Source organism: Eschrichtius robustus, chromosome 6 (assembly GCF_028021215.1).
Source record: "Eschrichtius robustus isolate mEscRob2 chromosome 6, mEscRob2.pri, whole genome shotgun sequence".
NCBI lineage: Eukaryota > Metazoa > Chordata > Mammalia > Artiodactyla > Eschrichtiidae > Eschrichtius > Eschrichtius robustus.
Window position 1 is genome coordinate 44224223 of NC_090829.1, and position 17442 is coordinate 44241664.

Here is a 17442-nt window from a genome sequence, read left to right on the forward strand (position 1 = left end):
TTCTGTTCCCTCTGGATAAAACTAGGACAAATAAGTTGAAACTAAAGACATACTTGAGTTTACCATAGATCTTTTTGATGAATAGGGCTGCTCATTGGTGGAATAAGCTGTCCTGGAGTATAACAAGTTCCCTTTTCTAGAAGGATGGCCATTTATCAGCCAGAATTCTAGCTTAAACTCTAATACTGTGTTCATGCATGAATGATTAATGATAATGCCACCATTCCTGCATCTGTAACACAAATAATTTTATGAAAGTGATCAGATTTGAAGGTCACTTGCATCTCTAACCATTCTATGAATTTCCAGACTCATAGAGAAACAAAGGTGATAATCAAGGATAGACTTTAGATATCAATTTGCTGGGTCACTATAATTAGAATTTAGACACCAGACTTCTAAATCAAAAATAGGAATGGTGTCAGAAAGATGACATCTTTTTTTCTCTCTCTATTTTTAATATGTTTGTTAAACCTATCCCAGTGTTTTAAAATATGTTAATTATTAATCTCAACAGGCTGCTATTATTTATTATACTTTGAATGAGTTTCATGGTACAACAATTATTTGAACTAAACTATTTGTTGGACACTAGCAGGCAGGATGGAGTTAGGACATAGCTATAGATGAAGTGGGATGAGATCCATAAACTTAGAATGCTAAGTTTGCTTTCTGCTGAGGGAATGGAATGATGGCAGCTGAATATCAACTGTGACATGTGGTATTCCAGGGAATGGATTTCTGAGTGAAGAGTTGGAAAGAAAATTTACCACTCATATTTCATTTCTCTAATCTCGTGAAAGAAAAACAGAATTGATGTGAAACTGATTTGTTGGCTTGATTTTTGTCATAGCTCTGCTAATGCAATATTCCACAAGGAAAATTCTTTCACTGCAACTAAGGAAGTGTCTGTGTTTTATTAGACAAAGGAGTAAAACATGATTATACTAATCCTCCTTTGTTTAATACTCTTAAATTATGAACAGCTAAAATAAAATTGTTTGTATTGCAAGAGACTTGACCATTGAAAAATGCTAATTCAGACAGTACTGGAGAGTTTTCTGATTACTTGGTTTTACAACTTCTGTTTTATTATTATTTTTTTAAAATCTAACTCATCATGTTAATTATGTTCAGAGGAAGACATTTGAATATTCTCAGCATGAGCTTATATTTAAATTACCAAAAATAAAAATCACTTTAAATTACAACAATGTTTGACAGTTCATACACATTCAACAAGAACAGAAAAATGTCTCATAAAGCCTTGGTTTTGTTTCAAAGTTACATGTACCCCTGAATTTATTTTAACAGCTTTAGAGAAATAGATGTGGTTTCTCTAATAGATAAATTGAGCTATATTATATTCTTGTAAACAAGTTCCTACAAAATGAAATGCTACATTCCTCATGCCATCTCAGACACTGGGGCATGGCCATCTGTGGCATCAGTTAAACACATACATTGATGTAAATGATATTTTTTCATTAGATAAATACATTTCTAAAATCCATAAAATAAAATATAAATTAAATAATTTTAAAAATAAGAAGGAAAGCAAATATAAAGGAAGCCCAGAAGTGGGCAAAAATTTAACTGAACGTTTAATAAACTTGAGAAATGCCGACATATATTCTCAAAGCTGCTTGCTTCAAACAGAACTGGAGAGTGTTCTGTGAGATAGCACTGTGATAACTCTCAAGCAGAGGATCAGAGTAGACAGAATGAAACCCTAATGAATGGTTTATTTCAACCATGGAAGAATCAGAAAATAGATGTCAATCTGACATATAGTCTTTCAACAAATAAAATGGTTATTAAGTGTCTACCATATGCCAAGAACTATTCTTAATACTGGGCATAAAACAAAGAAAACCCAGACACATTCTCTGGTTTCATGGATACTACATTCTAGTGGGTAGGGAAAATGCAAAAGAAAAATGAATAAATGGAAAAGCATTCTTCCAAAGAAGACATACAGATGGCCAAGAGGCACATGAAAAGCTGCTCAACATCACTAATTATTAGAGAAATGCAAATCAAAACTACAATGAGGTATCACCTCACACCGGTTAGAATGGGCATCATCAGAAAATCTACAAAAAACAAATGCTGGAGGGGGTGTGGAGAAAAGGGAACCCTCTTGTACTGTTGGTGGGAATGTAAATTGATACAGCCACTATGGAGAATAGTATGGAGGTTCCTTAAAAATCTAAAAATAGAATTACCATATGACCCAGCAATCCCACTACTGGGCATATACCCAGAGAAAACCATAATTCCAAAAGACACATGCACCCCAATGTTCACTGCAGCACTATTCACAATAGCCAGGTCATGGAAGCAACCTAAATGCCCATCAACAGACAAATGGATAAAGAAGTTGTGGTACATATATACAATGGAATATTACTCAGCCATAAAAAGAAACAAAAATTGGTCACTTGTAGAGACTTGGATGGACCTAGAGACTGTCATACAGAGTGAAGTAAGTCAGAAAGAGAAAAACATATCATATATTAATGCATATATGTGGAATCTAGAAAAATGCTACAGATGAACTGGTTTGCAAGGCAGAAATAGAGACACAGATGTAGAGAACAAATGTATGGACACCAAGGGGGGAAAGCTGGGGAGGGGGGTGGTGGGATGAATTGGGAGATTGGGATTGACCTATATAAACTAATATATATAAAACAGATAACTAATAAGAACCTGCTGTATAAAAAATAAAATAAAATTCAAATAAAGGCATTCTTACATAACAAAATTCCATCTAGATAGGTGCTATAAAGATACTTTAAGCAGGATAAGAAGATAGAGCATGATATGGGAATCAAGGAATGCCTCTCTAAGAAAGTGACTTCTGAGCAAAGACACAAAGTGAATGTGCAGTCATATAGACATATGTGAGAAGTGTTCTAGGCAATAACAATTGTAGATGCCAAGGTGGGATAAATATCTGAGAAAGATTATGGGATGGCAGAGGGCAGAGTACCTAGAGTTCCATGATTGTGTAGAAGAAGAAATCCAAGAGAAAGTTGCGCATAGCGGATAACATAGGACTTTCTATGCTATGGAAAGCATTGGAAATGTTATTTTAAATTATTGAGAAGCCATTAGAGGCTTAAGTGTCTCTGTGTAAGGGGAGAATTTACATTCATAGAGATGACCACTGGATACAACCTAAAAATGGACAAGAAACGATTTATTAGGAGGCTATAGCGTTACTTCAAATTAAGTGTGATGGTGTATTGGTCTAAGGTGGAGGTAATTAAAAGTAGTCTAATTCTGGAATTAATTTGGAAATAGCTCTGACAGGGTTTGATGACGTTTTGTATATGGAGCTTGGGAGAAAGGATTCCACGGTGGCTCCAAGTTTTTTGATCTGAGAAAATTGGTCATGATAATCACTGATTTAATAAACACTAGAAGAAGCAAGTTTGGAGGAGGTGATCGGGAATTTGGTTTTGGACAGTATTAGATGTGAGATGCCTATGAGACATTCAGGAAGAGAGAAAGTGTGACATTGAAATGTGAGTCAGGATATAGGGTAAAATGTCATGGCTGAGGATATATATTTGAGAGTCATCATAATAGACATTGCATTTAAGGTCATGTAGCTGGATGAAATCCTGTGCAGAGTGTGTTAAAATAAGGAAGAGAAGCAGTCAGAGAGCATTGAGCCCTGGTGCATCCAGTGTTTGGGTGGTCAGGAACAGTCCAACAAAGGTGAATCAGGAAATAGCCAGTGAAATAGGAGAAAAACTAAGAGAAGCACAAGGGCATTTGTCTCAGATATTTACTATGAGAACCTAGTTGAGCTCCTGGAAGTAAAACTCAACAAAATGATCATCCGACATGCTATATGGAGACGGATTCAGTGGATCCAGTGAAAACAGAAATGAGACAGGAGGCCATTTCATTTGATCAGGTGGCCTATCTTAGCAAGATAACCTGAAGCAAAATCAGAATGAAGGAAATAATGTAAATAAAATCACAGTTAATAAAGTATTTCAAAAATACTTTTTTAAAAAAACAACAAACAACATGAGCTCAAGTGTGGTTTTGCTAGAACAAAAGTGGAAAAATTCTTACAAAAGGAAAGGATGCTTGATTGTGCCAAGTGATTCTAAGATCGAGAAAATGAGGAAAAGCTTTTAATTTGACAACAAAGAAATCTTCCGTAATATTCATATGCATTGGTTTAGGAAAACTATAGGTATGGAAGCCTGAAAGGAGAAGAAATGATGAGAAGGGGCTTAAACTCTCCCTAAAAGGACCCATCCTTATATCAACTCAAAATAGCCACTGAATCATCGAAGTATCCTGCTGCTGAAATGATGATAGTCACTCTTTCTGAACTCTATCCTGAGCTAAATATTCTGGTATTCTCAGATTCACAGGTTTATTCAATGGATATTCAGCCTCAAAAGTTATATCAAATGCTAAACACTTTTCTGGATGTTTCATGAGGCCATTTGAGAAAGTAATGACTGGATAGAAATAGAATTGCATGAAAAGCTTTAAAATTGCAGATCCTTAGACTCTACCAAGACAGATTTTCAACTGGCCTGCAAATAGGGACAGACATTGGTAACTTAAAAATCTCTAGAGAACACATTTAGAGAGTCTGTCTTGTGAATCAATAGAACAAAAAGAGAGGAGGGATGAGAATGACATGTATTAAATGCTGTGTGTTAGCATTGTGCTAGATGTTTTATATGTTTATATTCTACTTTACATATGAGAAAACCCAGGACATATTTGAGAGCTGAAGCAACACTTCTCAACATCTGAGGGCCTTTGAAGCCCATAAAAATTAAAATTATCTGATACTATAATCTCTATCTTGCATTTTAACCTTGGTTCACATCTGACTTTCATTATTTTGGTTTGTACTAAACTTCACAGCAGTCTTCTTCCTCTTTTTCTTTTGGCCTGAAGCACAGATAAATCCTCTAGTCCATATGCTAGATACACATGTGGTGAAGGCTTTATGAGGAATATTATACTAAATTAAAATAAACAAACAAAAAATACGACATTGTATTTGTACCAAGCTGCTCTTGCTCTGCTGCTGGCAGATGTTTTAAATGCCCAAGTTGTAATATAAAAACAGCCATTTGAAGCCAACTATTCAATTAAACTCTTTTTCTTGAGAAAATTTAACATTCACTGTCTTTTAAAACTTAGATGATTATGAACAAAAGATTATGGAAATTAGACTAAAATTTGCATTTCTTTTTTCTCTGATTTTCAAATCTTTAGCTATAAGGCTGCTCACATAATACAGTGGAATTCACAGTACAATGTTTAAGACTATTTGCAAAAATTGTATTTTTACAATGAATAAATATTTTTAGGCAAAGTCAAGAAAAAAAAAAAGAAAAAAAGAAAGCAAGGTGAAACTAGGAGGGAGATTGGAACATTAAGTATATGCTATTAAATCGAATACACTTTCTTGAACAGTGTAACAAATTTAGAACTAAGCTTTTCAGCAGCCAATGCAAACAGAACATTATCACTCTGTTTATTAATAGTACCATTAAGATAAAAGCAAACAAGATGTTCCATAGAAAAATAATATGCCTGGTCCTAAGACGAGAGGGAAATTTCTCCTGCGAACTCTTGTAGTGAACACTGTGTAATATAGTAAACAATTTGAACTGAATTGTTACAGTAAGTTCAACAATGCATTTCATAGGTCTCTTTCTGGTAAAGTAGACTCATGGCATCAAGCCAAAGAAATTCAGTAAAAGTGATTCTTAGGGAGACTAACGCAATACAGAAAATAGCTTCTATACTTTCTTTCTTAATCGAGTTCTAAATTTAATCCTCAGATTACAGCAGTGCTGAATGTCAGAAGAACCATGATTAAATGCCATCTGTGCCGCAGGTATTATAGAGGCAAGACTTATAAATATCCACTCTGCTAAGTATGAGAAAAATTTTAGGATCACTATTAAAATTAACAAAGTATTAGTAATTGTACTTGGTTTTCAGAATCATTTTATTATTTCAACTCACAAGAGAAAAAATATCCCTTAACTATTTTGGGTAGTTTTTGGCTGGGACAGATTAACAAGAGAAAGGCATGCAAATTTATTTCATACTTTTTGGTGACACAGGAGGCTTCCTGAGGAAATTAAGACCTGAAGAAGCAATTGCACCAGAAAATTTTTATGCTAGGTTTAATGAAGAATGGAAAGTCATGGAAAAGAAAAAAGCGTGTAGAGCTAAGAGAGTGTGAACTAAGTGTAGCAGTCTGGGGAAACAGCATGGCATATTGTTTCAGATTACTCCCCCTGTCTTTCTTTGGAGTTTGCTCCTTTCCTCTAGGAATAGGGAGGGTATCTCTCACCTGAAGGTGAGAATATTTGAATATTCTGAGAATTTGAAATTTCTACAACTTCATATAGGTGTTATTTGATAAAGTATTTTCCTTTTGTTACTTTTATTGATTCCATGATACAATTTTGAGTTTTGATATGAGCGTATCAGAGATATCATATCACAAGTTGAAATAAAATACTGTGTTTTATTATGTACTCAATGTTAATTGGCTATAAAATATGCATTATAAGAAAGAAGTAATTGCAAATTATTTTAGTACTAGATTTGCAACCTGAAAATTTATGAAATTTTGACCCAGGAAAATTGTACACGTGTTTGTATTATTCTGTCTTTTTTTTTATAACTTTGAGTGTGACAAAATACCAGTTCAAGTTACCAATTATAGAATGCACCTACTTTGGAAGGTAGGAAACCAAAATCATTGACTTGCTAATATATTTCTCTACTGTCTTATTTTCCTTAATTTTTAAATATGTAATTGTGGTAGGTTGAATACATTAGCCATACATTTAAGCTGTTTACCACTTTTATTTTTCCTGAGATAACTTTTTAAATTAGGAATGTTTTTCATGTACATACTTGTGATTTAATATAAGCAGCTTCAAACAATATGCTTTTTTTTTTTTTTCCGTCTATTTTTATTTATTTATTTTTTAACATCTTTATTGGAGTATAATTGCTTTACAATGGTGTTCTAGTTTCTGCTTTATAACAAAGTGAATCAGTTATACATATACATATGTTCCCATATCTCTTCCCTCTTGCGTCTCCCTCTCTCCCACCCTCCCTGTCCCACCCCTCTAGGTGGTCACAAAGCACCCAGCTGATCTCCCTGTGCTATGCGGCTGCTTCCCACTAGCTATATGTTTTACGTTTGGTAGTGTATATATGTCCATGCCACTCTCTCACTTTGTCACAGCTTAACTTTCCCCCTCCCAATATCCTCGAGTCCATTCTCTAGTAGCTCTGTGTCTTTATTCCCGTCTTGCCCCTAGGTTCTTCATGACCATTTTTTTTTCTTTCTAGATTCCATATATATGTGTTAGCATATGGTATTTGTTTTTCTCTTTCTGACTTACTTCACTCTGTATGACAGACTCTAGGTCCATCCACCTCACTACAAATAACTCAATTTCGTTTCTTTTTCTGGCTGAGTAATATTCCATTGTATATATGTGCCACATCTTCTTTATCCATTCATCTGTTGATGGACATTTAGGTTGCTTCCATGTCCTGGCTATTATAAATAGAGCTGCAATGAACATTTTGGTACATGACTCTTTTTTAATTATGGTTTTCTCAGTGTATATGCCCAGTAGTGGGAGTGCTGGGTCGTATGGTAGTTCTACTTTTAGTTTTTAAAGGAACCTCCATACTGTTCTCCATAGTGGCTGTATCAATTTACATTCCAACGAACAGTGCAAGAGGGTTCCCTTTTCTCCACACCCTCTCCAGCATTTATTGTTGTAGATTTTGTGATGATGGCCATTCTGACCAGTGTGAGATGATATCTCACTGTAGTTTTGATTTGCATTCCTCTAATGATTAATGATGTTGAGCATCATTTCATGTGTTTGTTGGCAATCTGTATATCTTCTTTGGAGAAATGTCTGTTTAGGTCTTCTGCCCATTTTCGGATTGGGTTGTTTGTTTTTTTGATATTGAACTGCATGAGCTGCTTGTAAATTTTGGAGATTAATCCTTTGTCAGTGACTTCATTTGCAAATATTTTCTCCCATTCTGATGGTTGTCTTTTGGTCTTGTTTATGGTTTCCTTTGCTGTGCAAAAGCTATTAAGTTTCATTAGGTCCCAATTGTTTATTTTTATTTTTATTTCCATTTCTCTAGGAGGTGGGTCAAAAGGATCTTGCTGTGATTTATGTCATAGAGTGTTCTTCCAATGTTTTCCTCTAAGAGTTTAATAGTGTCTGGCCTTACATTTAGGTCTTTAATCCATTTTGAGTTTATTTTTGTGTATGGTGTTAGGGAGTGTTCTAATTTCATTCTTTTACATGTACCTGTCCAGTTATCCCAGCACCACTTATTGAAGAGGCTGTCTTTTCTCCACTGTATATTTTTGCCTCCTTTATCAAATATAAGGTGACCATATGTGTGTGAGTTTATCTCTGGGCTTTCTATGCTGTTCCATTGATCTATATTTCTGTTTTTGTGCCAGGACCATACTGTCTTCATTACTGTACCTTTGTAGTATAGTCTGAAGTCAGGGAGCCTGATTCCTCCAGCTCTGCTTTTCTTTCTCAAGATTGCTTTGGCTATTCGGGGTCTTTTGTGTTTCTATACAAATTGTGAAATTTTTTGTTCTAGTTCTGTGAAAAATGCCAGTGTTACTTTGATAAGGATTGCATTGAATCTGTAGATTGCTTTGGGTAGTAGAGTCATTTTCATGATGTTGAGTCTTCTTATCCAATAACATGGTATATCTCTCCATCTATTTGTATCATCTTTAATTTCTTTCATCAGTATCTTATAATTTTCTGCATACAGGTCTTTTGTCTCCTTAGGTAGGTTTATTCCTAGATATTTTATTCTTTTTGTTGCAGTGGTAAATGGGAGTGATTTCTTAATTTCACTTTCAGATTTTTCATCATTAGTGTATAGGAATGCTAGAGATTTCTGTGCATTAATTTTGTATCTTGCTACTTTACCAAATTCATTGATTAGCTCTAGTAGTTTTCTAGTAGCATCTTTAGGATTCTCTATGTATAGTATCATGTCATCTGCAAACAGTGACAGCTTTACTTCTTTTCCGATTGGGATTCCTTTTATTTCTTTTTCTTCTCTGATTGCTGTAGCTAAAACTTCCAAAACTGTGTTGAATAATAGTGGTGAGAGTGGGCAACCTTGTCTTGTTCCTGATCTTAGTGGAAATGGTTTCAGTTTTTCACCATTGAGGACGATGTTGGCTGTGGGTTTGTCATATATGGCCTTTATTATGTTGAGGAAAGTTCCCTCTTTGCCTCCTTTCTGGAGGGTTTTTATAATAAATGGGTGTTGAATTTTGTCAAAAGCTTTTTTGCATCTACTGAGATGATCATATGGTTTTTCTCCTTGTATTTGTTAATATGTTGTATCACATTGATTGATTTGCGTATATTGCAGAATCTTTGCATTCCTGGGATAAACCCCACTTGATCATGGTATATGATCCTTTTAATGTGCTGTTGGATTCTGTTTGCTAGTATTTTGTTGAGGATTTTTGCATCTGTGTTCATCGTTGATATTGGCTGGTAGTTTTCTTTCTTTGTGACATCTTTGTCTGGTTTTGGTATCAGGGTGATGGTGGCCTCCTAGAATGAGATTGAGAGTGTTCCTCCCTCTGCTATATTTTGGAAGAGTTTAAGAAGGATAGGTGTTAGCTCTTCTCTAAATGTTTGATAGAATTCGCCTGTGAAGCCATCTGGTCCTGGGGTTTGTTTGTTGGAAGATTTTTAATCAGAGTTTCAACTTCAGTGCTTGTGATTGGTCTGTTCATATTTTCTATTTCTTCCTGGTTCAGTCTCAGAAGGTTGTACATTTCTAAGGATTTGTCCATTTCTTCCAGTTTGTCTATTTTATTGGCATATAGTTGCTTGTAGTAATCTCTCATGAACCTTTGTATTTCTGCAGTGTCAGCTGTTACTTCTCCTTTTTCATTTCTAATTCTATTGATTTGAGTCTTCTCCCTTTTTTTCTTGATGAGTCTGGCTAATGGTTTATCAATTTTGTTTATCTTCTCAAAGAACCAGCTTTTAGTTTCATTGATCTTTGCTATTGTTTCTTTCATTTCTTTTTCATTTATTTCTGATCTGATCTTTATGATTTCTTTCCTTCTGCTAACTTTGGGGTTTTCTTGTTCTTCTCAAGTTGTTTTATGTGTAAGGTTAGGTTGTTTATTTGAGATGTTTCTTGTTTCTTAAGGTAGGATTGTATTGCTATAAACTTCCCTCTTAGAACTGCTTTTGCTACATCCCATAGTTTTGGGTTGTCGTGTTTTCATTGTCATTTGTTTCTAGGTATTTTTTGATTTCCTCTTTGATTTCTTCAGTGATCTCTTGGTTATTATGTAGTGTGTTGTTTCGCCTCCATGTGTTTGTATTTTTTACAGATCTTTTCCTGTAATTGATATCTAGCCTCATAGTGTTGTGGTTGGAAAAGATACTTGATACGATTTCAGTTTTCTTAAATTTACCAATGCTTGATTTGTGACCAAAGATGTGATCTATCCTGGAGAATGTTCCATGAGCACTTGAGGAGAATGTGTATTCTGTTGTTTTTGGATGGAATGTCCTATAAATATCAATTAAGTCCATCTTGTTTAATGTATCATTTAAAGCTTGTGTTTCCTTATTTATTTTCATTTTGGATGATCTGTCCATTGGTGAAAGTGGGGTGTTTAAGTCCCCTACTATAATTGTGTTACTGTCGATTTCCCCTTTTATGGCTGTTAGTATTTGCCTTATGTATTGAGGTGCTCCTATGTTGGGTGCATACATATTTAAAATTGTTATATCTTCTTCTTGGATCAATCCCTTGATCATTATGTAGTGTCCTTCTTTGTCTCTTGTAATAGTCTTTATTTTAAAGTCTATTTTGTCTCACATAAGAATTGCTACTCCAGCTTTCTTTTGATTTCCATTTGCATGGAATATCTTTTTCCATCCCCTCACTTTCAGTCTGTATGTGTCCCGAGGTCTGAAGTGGGTCTCTTGTAGACAGTATGTATACAGTTCTTGTTTTTGTGTGATTCAGCCAGTCTATGTTTTTTGGTTGGAACATTTAATCCATTTACATTTAAGGTAATTATGGATATGTATGTTCCTATTCCCATTTTCTTAATTGTTTTGCATTTGTTATTGTAGGTCTTTTCCTTGTCTTGTGTTTTCTGCCTAGCGAAGTTCCTTTAGCATTTGTTGTAGAGCTGGTTTGGTGGTGCTGAATTCTCTTAGCTTTTGCTTGTCTGTAAAGGTTTTAATTTCTCCATCAAATCTGACTGTGATCCTTGCTGGGTAGAGTAATCTTGGTTATAGGTTTTTCTCCTTCATCACTTTAAATATGTCCTGCCACTCCCTTCTGGCTTGCAGATTTTCTGCTGAAAGATCATCTGTTAACCTTATGGGGATTCCCTTGTGTGTTATTTGTTGTCTTTCCCTTGCTGCTTTTAATATTTTTTCTTTGTATTTAATTTTTGATAGTTAGATTAATATGTGTCTTGGCGTGTTTCTCCGTGGATTTATCCTATATGGGACTCTCTGTGCTTCCTGGACTTGATTAACTATTTCCTTTCCCATATTAGGGAAGTCTTCAACTATAATCTCTTCAAATATTTTCTCAGTCCCTTTCTTTTTCTCTTCTTCTTCTGGACCCCTATAATTCGAATGTTGGTGTGTTTAATGTTGTCCCATCGGCCTCTGAGACTCTCCTCAATTCTTTTCATTCTTTTTTCTTTATTCTGCTCTGCAGTAGTTATTTCCACTGTTTTATCTTCCAGGTCACTTATCTGTCCTTCTGTCTCAGTTATTCTGCTATTGATCCCTTCTAGAGAATTTTTAATGTCATTTATTTTGTTGTTCATCACTGTTTGTTTGCTATTTTGTTCTTCTAGGTCCTTGTTATACATTTCTTGTATTTTGTCTATTCTATTTCCAAGATTTTGGATCATCTTTACTATCATTATTCTGATTTCTTTTTCAGGTACAGTGCCTATTTCTTCTTCATTTGTGAGGTCTGGTGGGTTTTTGCCTTGCTCCTTCATCTGCTGTGTGTTTTTCTGTCTTCTCATTTTGCTTAACTTACTGTGTTTGGGGTCTCTTTTTCCTGCAGGCTGCAGGTTTGTAATTCCCATTGTTTTTGGTGTCTGTCCCCCAGTGGCTAAGGTTGGTTCAGTGGGTTGTGTAGGCTTCCTGGTGGAGGGGACTAGTGCCTGTGTTCTGCTGGATGAAGCTGAATCTTGTCTTTTTGGTGGGCAGGACTGTATCCGATGGTGTGTTTTGGGATGTCTGTGGCCTTATTATGATTTTAGGCAGCCTCTCTGCTAATGGAGGGGGCTGTGTTCCTGTCTTGCTAGTTGTTTGGCGTAGGGTGTCCAACACTAACTTAGTGGTCGTTGAGTGAAGCTGGGTCTTGGCCTTGAGATGGAGATCTGTGGGAGATTTTTGCCATTTGATATTACGTGGAGCTGGGTGGTCTCTTGTGGACCATTGTCCTGAACTTGGCTTTCCCACCTCAGAGGCACAGCCCTGATGCCTGGCTGGAGCATAAAGAGCCTTTCATCCACACGGCTCAGAGTAAAAGGGACAAAAAATAGAAAGAAAGAAGGGAAGAGGATAAAGTAAAATAAAATAAAGTAAGATAAAATAAAATAAAGTTATTAAAATAAAAATAATTATTAAGAAAAAATTTTTGAAAAGTAATTAAAAAAAACAAAAAACAAACATAAAAAACAGACAGACAGAACCCTAGGACAAATGGTAAAAGCAAAGCTATACAGACAAAATCATACACAGAAGCATACACATACACACTCACACAAAGAGAAAAAGGGAAAAAATATATATATATTTTTGCTCCCAAAGTCCACCTCCTCAATTTGGTATGATTCGTTGTCTATTCAGGTATTCCACAGATGCAGGTACATCAAGTTGATTGTGGAGATTTAATCCGGTGCTTCTGAGGCTGCTGGGAGAGATTTCCCTTTCTCTTTGTTTGCACAGCTCCGGGGTTCAGCTTTGTATTTGGACCCGCCTCTGCGTGTAGGTCGCCTGAGGGCGTCTGTTCTTCGCTCAGACAGGACAGGCTTAAAGGAGCAGCTGATTAGGGGGCTCTGGCTCACTCATGCCGGGGGGAGGGAGGAGTATGGATGCAGGGCGAGCCTGCGGCGGCAGAGGCCAGCATGATGTTGCACCAGCCTGAGGCGCGCTGTGTGTTCTTCTGGGGAAGTTGTCCCTGGATCACAGGACCCTGGCAGTGGCGGGCCGCACTGGCTCCTGGGAGGGGAGGTGTGGATAGTGACCTGTGCTTGCACACAGGCTTCTTGGTGGTGGCAGCAGCAGCCTTAGCGTCCCATGCCCGTCTCTGGTGTCCGCGCTGAAAGCTGCAGCTCGCGCCCGTCTCTGGAGCTCGTTTAGGCGGTGTTCTGAATCCCCTCTCTTCACGCGCCCCGAAACAATGGTCTCTTGCCTGTTAGGCAGCTCCAAAGTTTTTCCCGGACTCCCTCCCGGCTAGCTGTGGTGCACTAGCCCCCTTCAGGCTCTGTTCACGCAGCCAACCCCAGTCCTCTCCCTGGGATCCGACCTCTGAAGCCTGAGCCTCAGCTCCCAGCCCCTGCCCGCCCAGGCGGGTGAGTAGACAAGCCTCTCGGGCTGGTGAGTGCTGGTCGGCATCGATCCTCTGTGCGGGAATTGCTCTGCTTTAACCTCCGCACCCCTGTTGCTGCTCTCTGCTCCGTGGCTCCAAAGCTTCCCCCCCTCTGCCACCTGCAGTTTCTGCCCGCGAAGGGGCTTCCTAGTGTGTGGAAACCTTTCCTCCTTCACAGCTCCCTCCCACTGGTGCAGGTCCAGTCCCTATTCTTTTGTCTCTGTTTTTTCTTTTTTTTTTTGCCCTACCCAGGTATGTGGGGAGTTTCTTGCCTTTTGGGAGGTCTGAGGTTTTCTGCCAGTGTTCAGTAGGTGTTCTGTAGGAGCTGTTCCACATGTAGTTGTATTTCTGATGTATTTGTGAAAAAGAAGCTGATCTCCACGTCTTACTCTTCCGCCATCTTGAAGCTCCTCCCCTCTATTTCTTAATGTACTTTTAAATAGAGATTGTTTAAATACTCAGTGATATTTAGATTTAGAATTTCTCCATATGCAAAGATAATTTTTAAATAATTAGTAATACCTGACAATAAAATTACCAATTTCCTTTTGTTTTGTTTTTTTTTTTTTGGTCTAATATGTACTCAAAATTAACTTAAAACTTTGTTTTTGTTTTTTTTTTAATGAAAAAATATATGTGTGAATAGAAAAACAAGGATGTGTCTATTGATCCATAACAGTGTATGTCCAATTATGGCTGTGCTCTCTAATTTAAATGTACCATTAATTAAAACCAGAACTCTATGAGATTTCCTATGTGTTAATCAGAGTAACTCTGGTAGAACTCAAAGTTGTGCCTGAGTCAGGCAACAGATTAAATTACTATTATTTTTTTAAAATACTGGACTTCCAAAGGTAAAAATTAAATGAGCTAAAAAAGGACAGGACAAAAACTAATTACTCTTCTTGTCTAAAATAAAAAGTATAAGAAAAAAGGAGACACATAGTCATCAGATAACTATGAGCATAGATTTAAAAATTATTTAGAGCGCTTCCCTGGTGGCGCAGTGGTTGAGAATCTGCCTGCCAATGCAGGGGACACAGGTTCGAGCCCTGGTCTGGGAAGATCCCACATGCCTCAGAGCAACTAGGCCCGTGAGCCACACTACTGAGCCTGCGCGTCTGGAGCCTGTGCTCCACAACAAGAGAGGCCGCGATAGTGAGAGGCCCGCGCACCGCAATGAAGAGTGGCCCCCACTTGCCGCAACAAGAGAAAGCCCTCGCACAGAAATGAAGACCCAATGCAGCCATAAATAAATAAATAAATAGAAATTAAAAAAAAAAAGAAAGGAAAAATATCCCCCAGGAATCTGAAAACAAAGACTAGATTCTAAAATAATTACTGTGAATGTACAGGGAGTATATCTCCTTAAGAAAAAAAAAAAAAAAAAATTTAGAAAAGTGAGGGCTTAAGACAAAATTAAATTTACTTACCATCTCATATATTATTAAAGGTAAAAACAATTCAAGTAACAAATAGTACAGAGAATCAGTTTAAAAAGTGGTTATTTTATGCCCAGAGATAAGGATTTCAAACACTGAAATATTTACAGATCAAATTAGCTAAAAAATTATATATATGTAAATATAAATATTTATTTTCCTCTTTTATCGAATGCAAAACTGAAAAAAAAATATTCAAGTTTGTTAAAAATGTAGACATTTTTAATCCCCTGTTCTTGGTTTGTTGCAGTAGCTAGATATCAGCTGGTGTGACACAGAGACTAACAGGAAGCAAACAGAAAGTTATAGACATTATTTGCGGGAAGCTGGAGAAGATTAATGAGGTGATGATAACTAAAGGAGCTAAGGCAAATAAGAAAGTAAGAGTTTTGAGAGAGGAGCAGTTTCTCTGTAGCTGCTTTTCCTATGATGGCAATTTAAAAGAAAAGCTACAGGCAGGGTGCAGAGTTTATGAGCATTACAACTCCTATTCAAAGTTAGTTGAATACTGGGACTGAACTGGGCAGGCAGGAAGCAATAAACCTAATCAGCAAACTCTGAGAAGCAGAGCAGGTCTCTCTTTGCTTTAGGAGAACAAAGATTAGAGTTTGAGTCATGCCAGAGTAAAGAATCAAAGATTATACCAAGTTCTCAGGTGAAAACCCTTAAGAGAGGAAAGGTACACTTATTCTTACTAGGATGCTACACTGCCCCTATTCAGATTGAAATCAGGTAATTAGCCATCACTATCTGCTTGTAGAAGAAAGGGTGAAATGTCTTTAGAGGGAAGTAGTAACTTTACAGCTTTTCATATACATTGTGAAAATTAACAAACAATAATTGGTGTTTTTGAAAATGTCAATAAAATTAATCTTTTAGATAGGATGATTAAGAAAAATGAGAACACAAATTATTGACATCAGGAACAAAAGAGACTTTTTCACTACAAATCCTACAGAATTAAAAATGATAACTATAGAAATATATGAGTAACTTATTTCACAAATGAATCGACAGTTTAGATTGAAATTACAAATTCTTTTAAAAATACTATTGACCAAAATTGACAAAAAAACAGAATATCTTAATAGTTCTACTAAGGAAATGGACTTCATAACAAAAAAACAAACAAACAAAATTCACATAAAGAAAACTCTAGGCCCAGATAGATTTACTGGTGAATTTTATCAGATTTTTCAAGAAAGAAAAATTAACAATTTTCCATACAACTTTTCAGAAAGCAGAGAAGAGACTACTGCACAACTTATTTATGGAGCCAACTAAACCTTAATATTTAAATCTTACAATTATATGAGAAAAAATATTATGAGAAAGTGTCCTTCTTGAACATAAATAAAAATGCTTAATAAGATATAAGTAGATTGAACACAACTGTATATGTGAAAAAGAAAATATATCATGAAGAAGTAGGCTTCATATCAGGAATATGAAATTGTTTTATCATTTATAAATTAATCAGTGGAATTCATCTTAACAGAAAAAAAAATGATCATCTCAACTTGAAGAAAAAAGTGTATGACAGAAAGCAACTTCTGTTCATGATAAAAATTCTTATCAAACTAGAGGACTAGTAGGAAACTTCAGTCTGGTAAATGGCATTCTACCAAAAAATAAAAACAATAATGTTGATAAAGCTAACATATATATTGCTATGGTTTGAATGTTTGTGTCCCCCCCAAATTTATACGTTGAAACCTAATGCCCAATGTGATATATCAGGATGTGGGGAATTTTGGTGGGTGATTAGGTCATGAGGGTGGAGCTCTCATAAATTTGATTAGTGCTCTTATGAAAGAGACCCCACAGAGCTCCCTAGACTCTAGCCCCTTCCTTCTGCCATGTAAGGTTACAGTTAGAAGGCTCAATCTATGAATCAGAAATCCAGTTTTCACCAGACACAAATCTTCTGGTGCCTTGATCTTGGACTTCCCAGCCTACAGAAATGTGAGAAATATATTTCAATTATTTATAAGCCATCCAGTCTCTGATATTTTGTTATAACAGCCAGAATGAACTAAGACATATTAATAGTGAAAGACTGTGCTTTGTCCCCAAAATCTGGAATGTATCAAGGAAGATTGCTTTTATTATTTTTATACAATATTGTCCTGAGGGCCCTCTCTGTTTCAATAGGACAGAAAAAAATGAAAATGTATAAAGAAAGGAAAGTATAAAATACTGTTCCTATTTGCAGATTATATGATTACTCACGTAGAAAATCCCCCCAATAACTACAAACTACTAAAACCTACTAAAACTAATACTATAA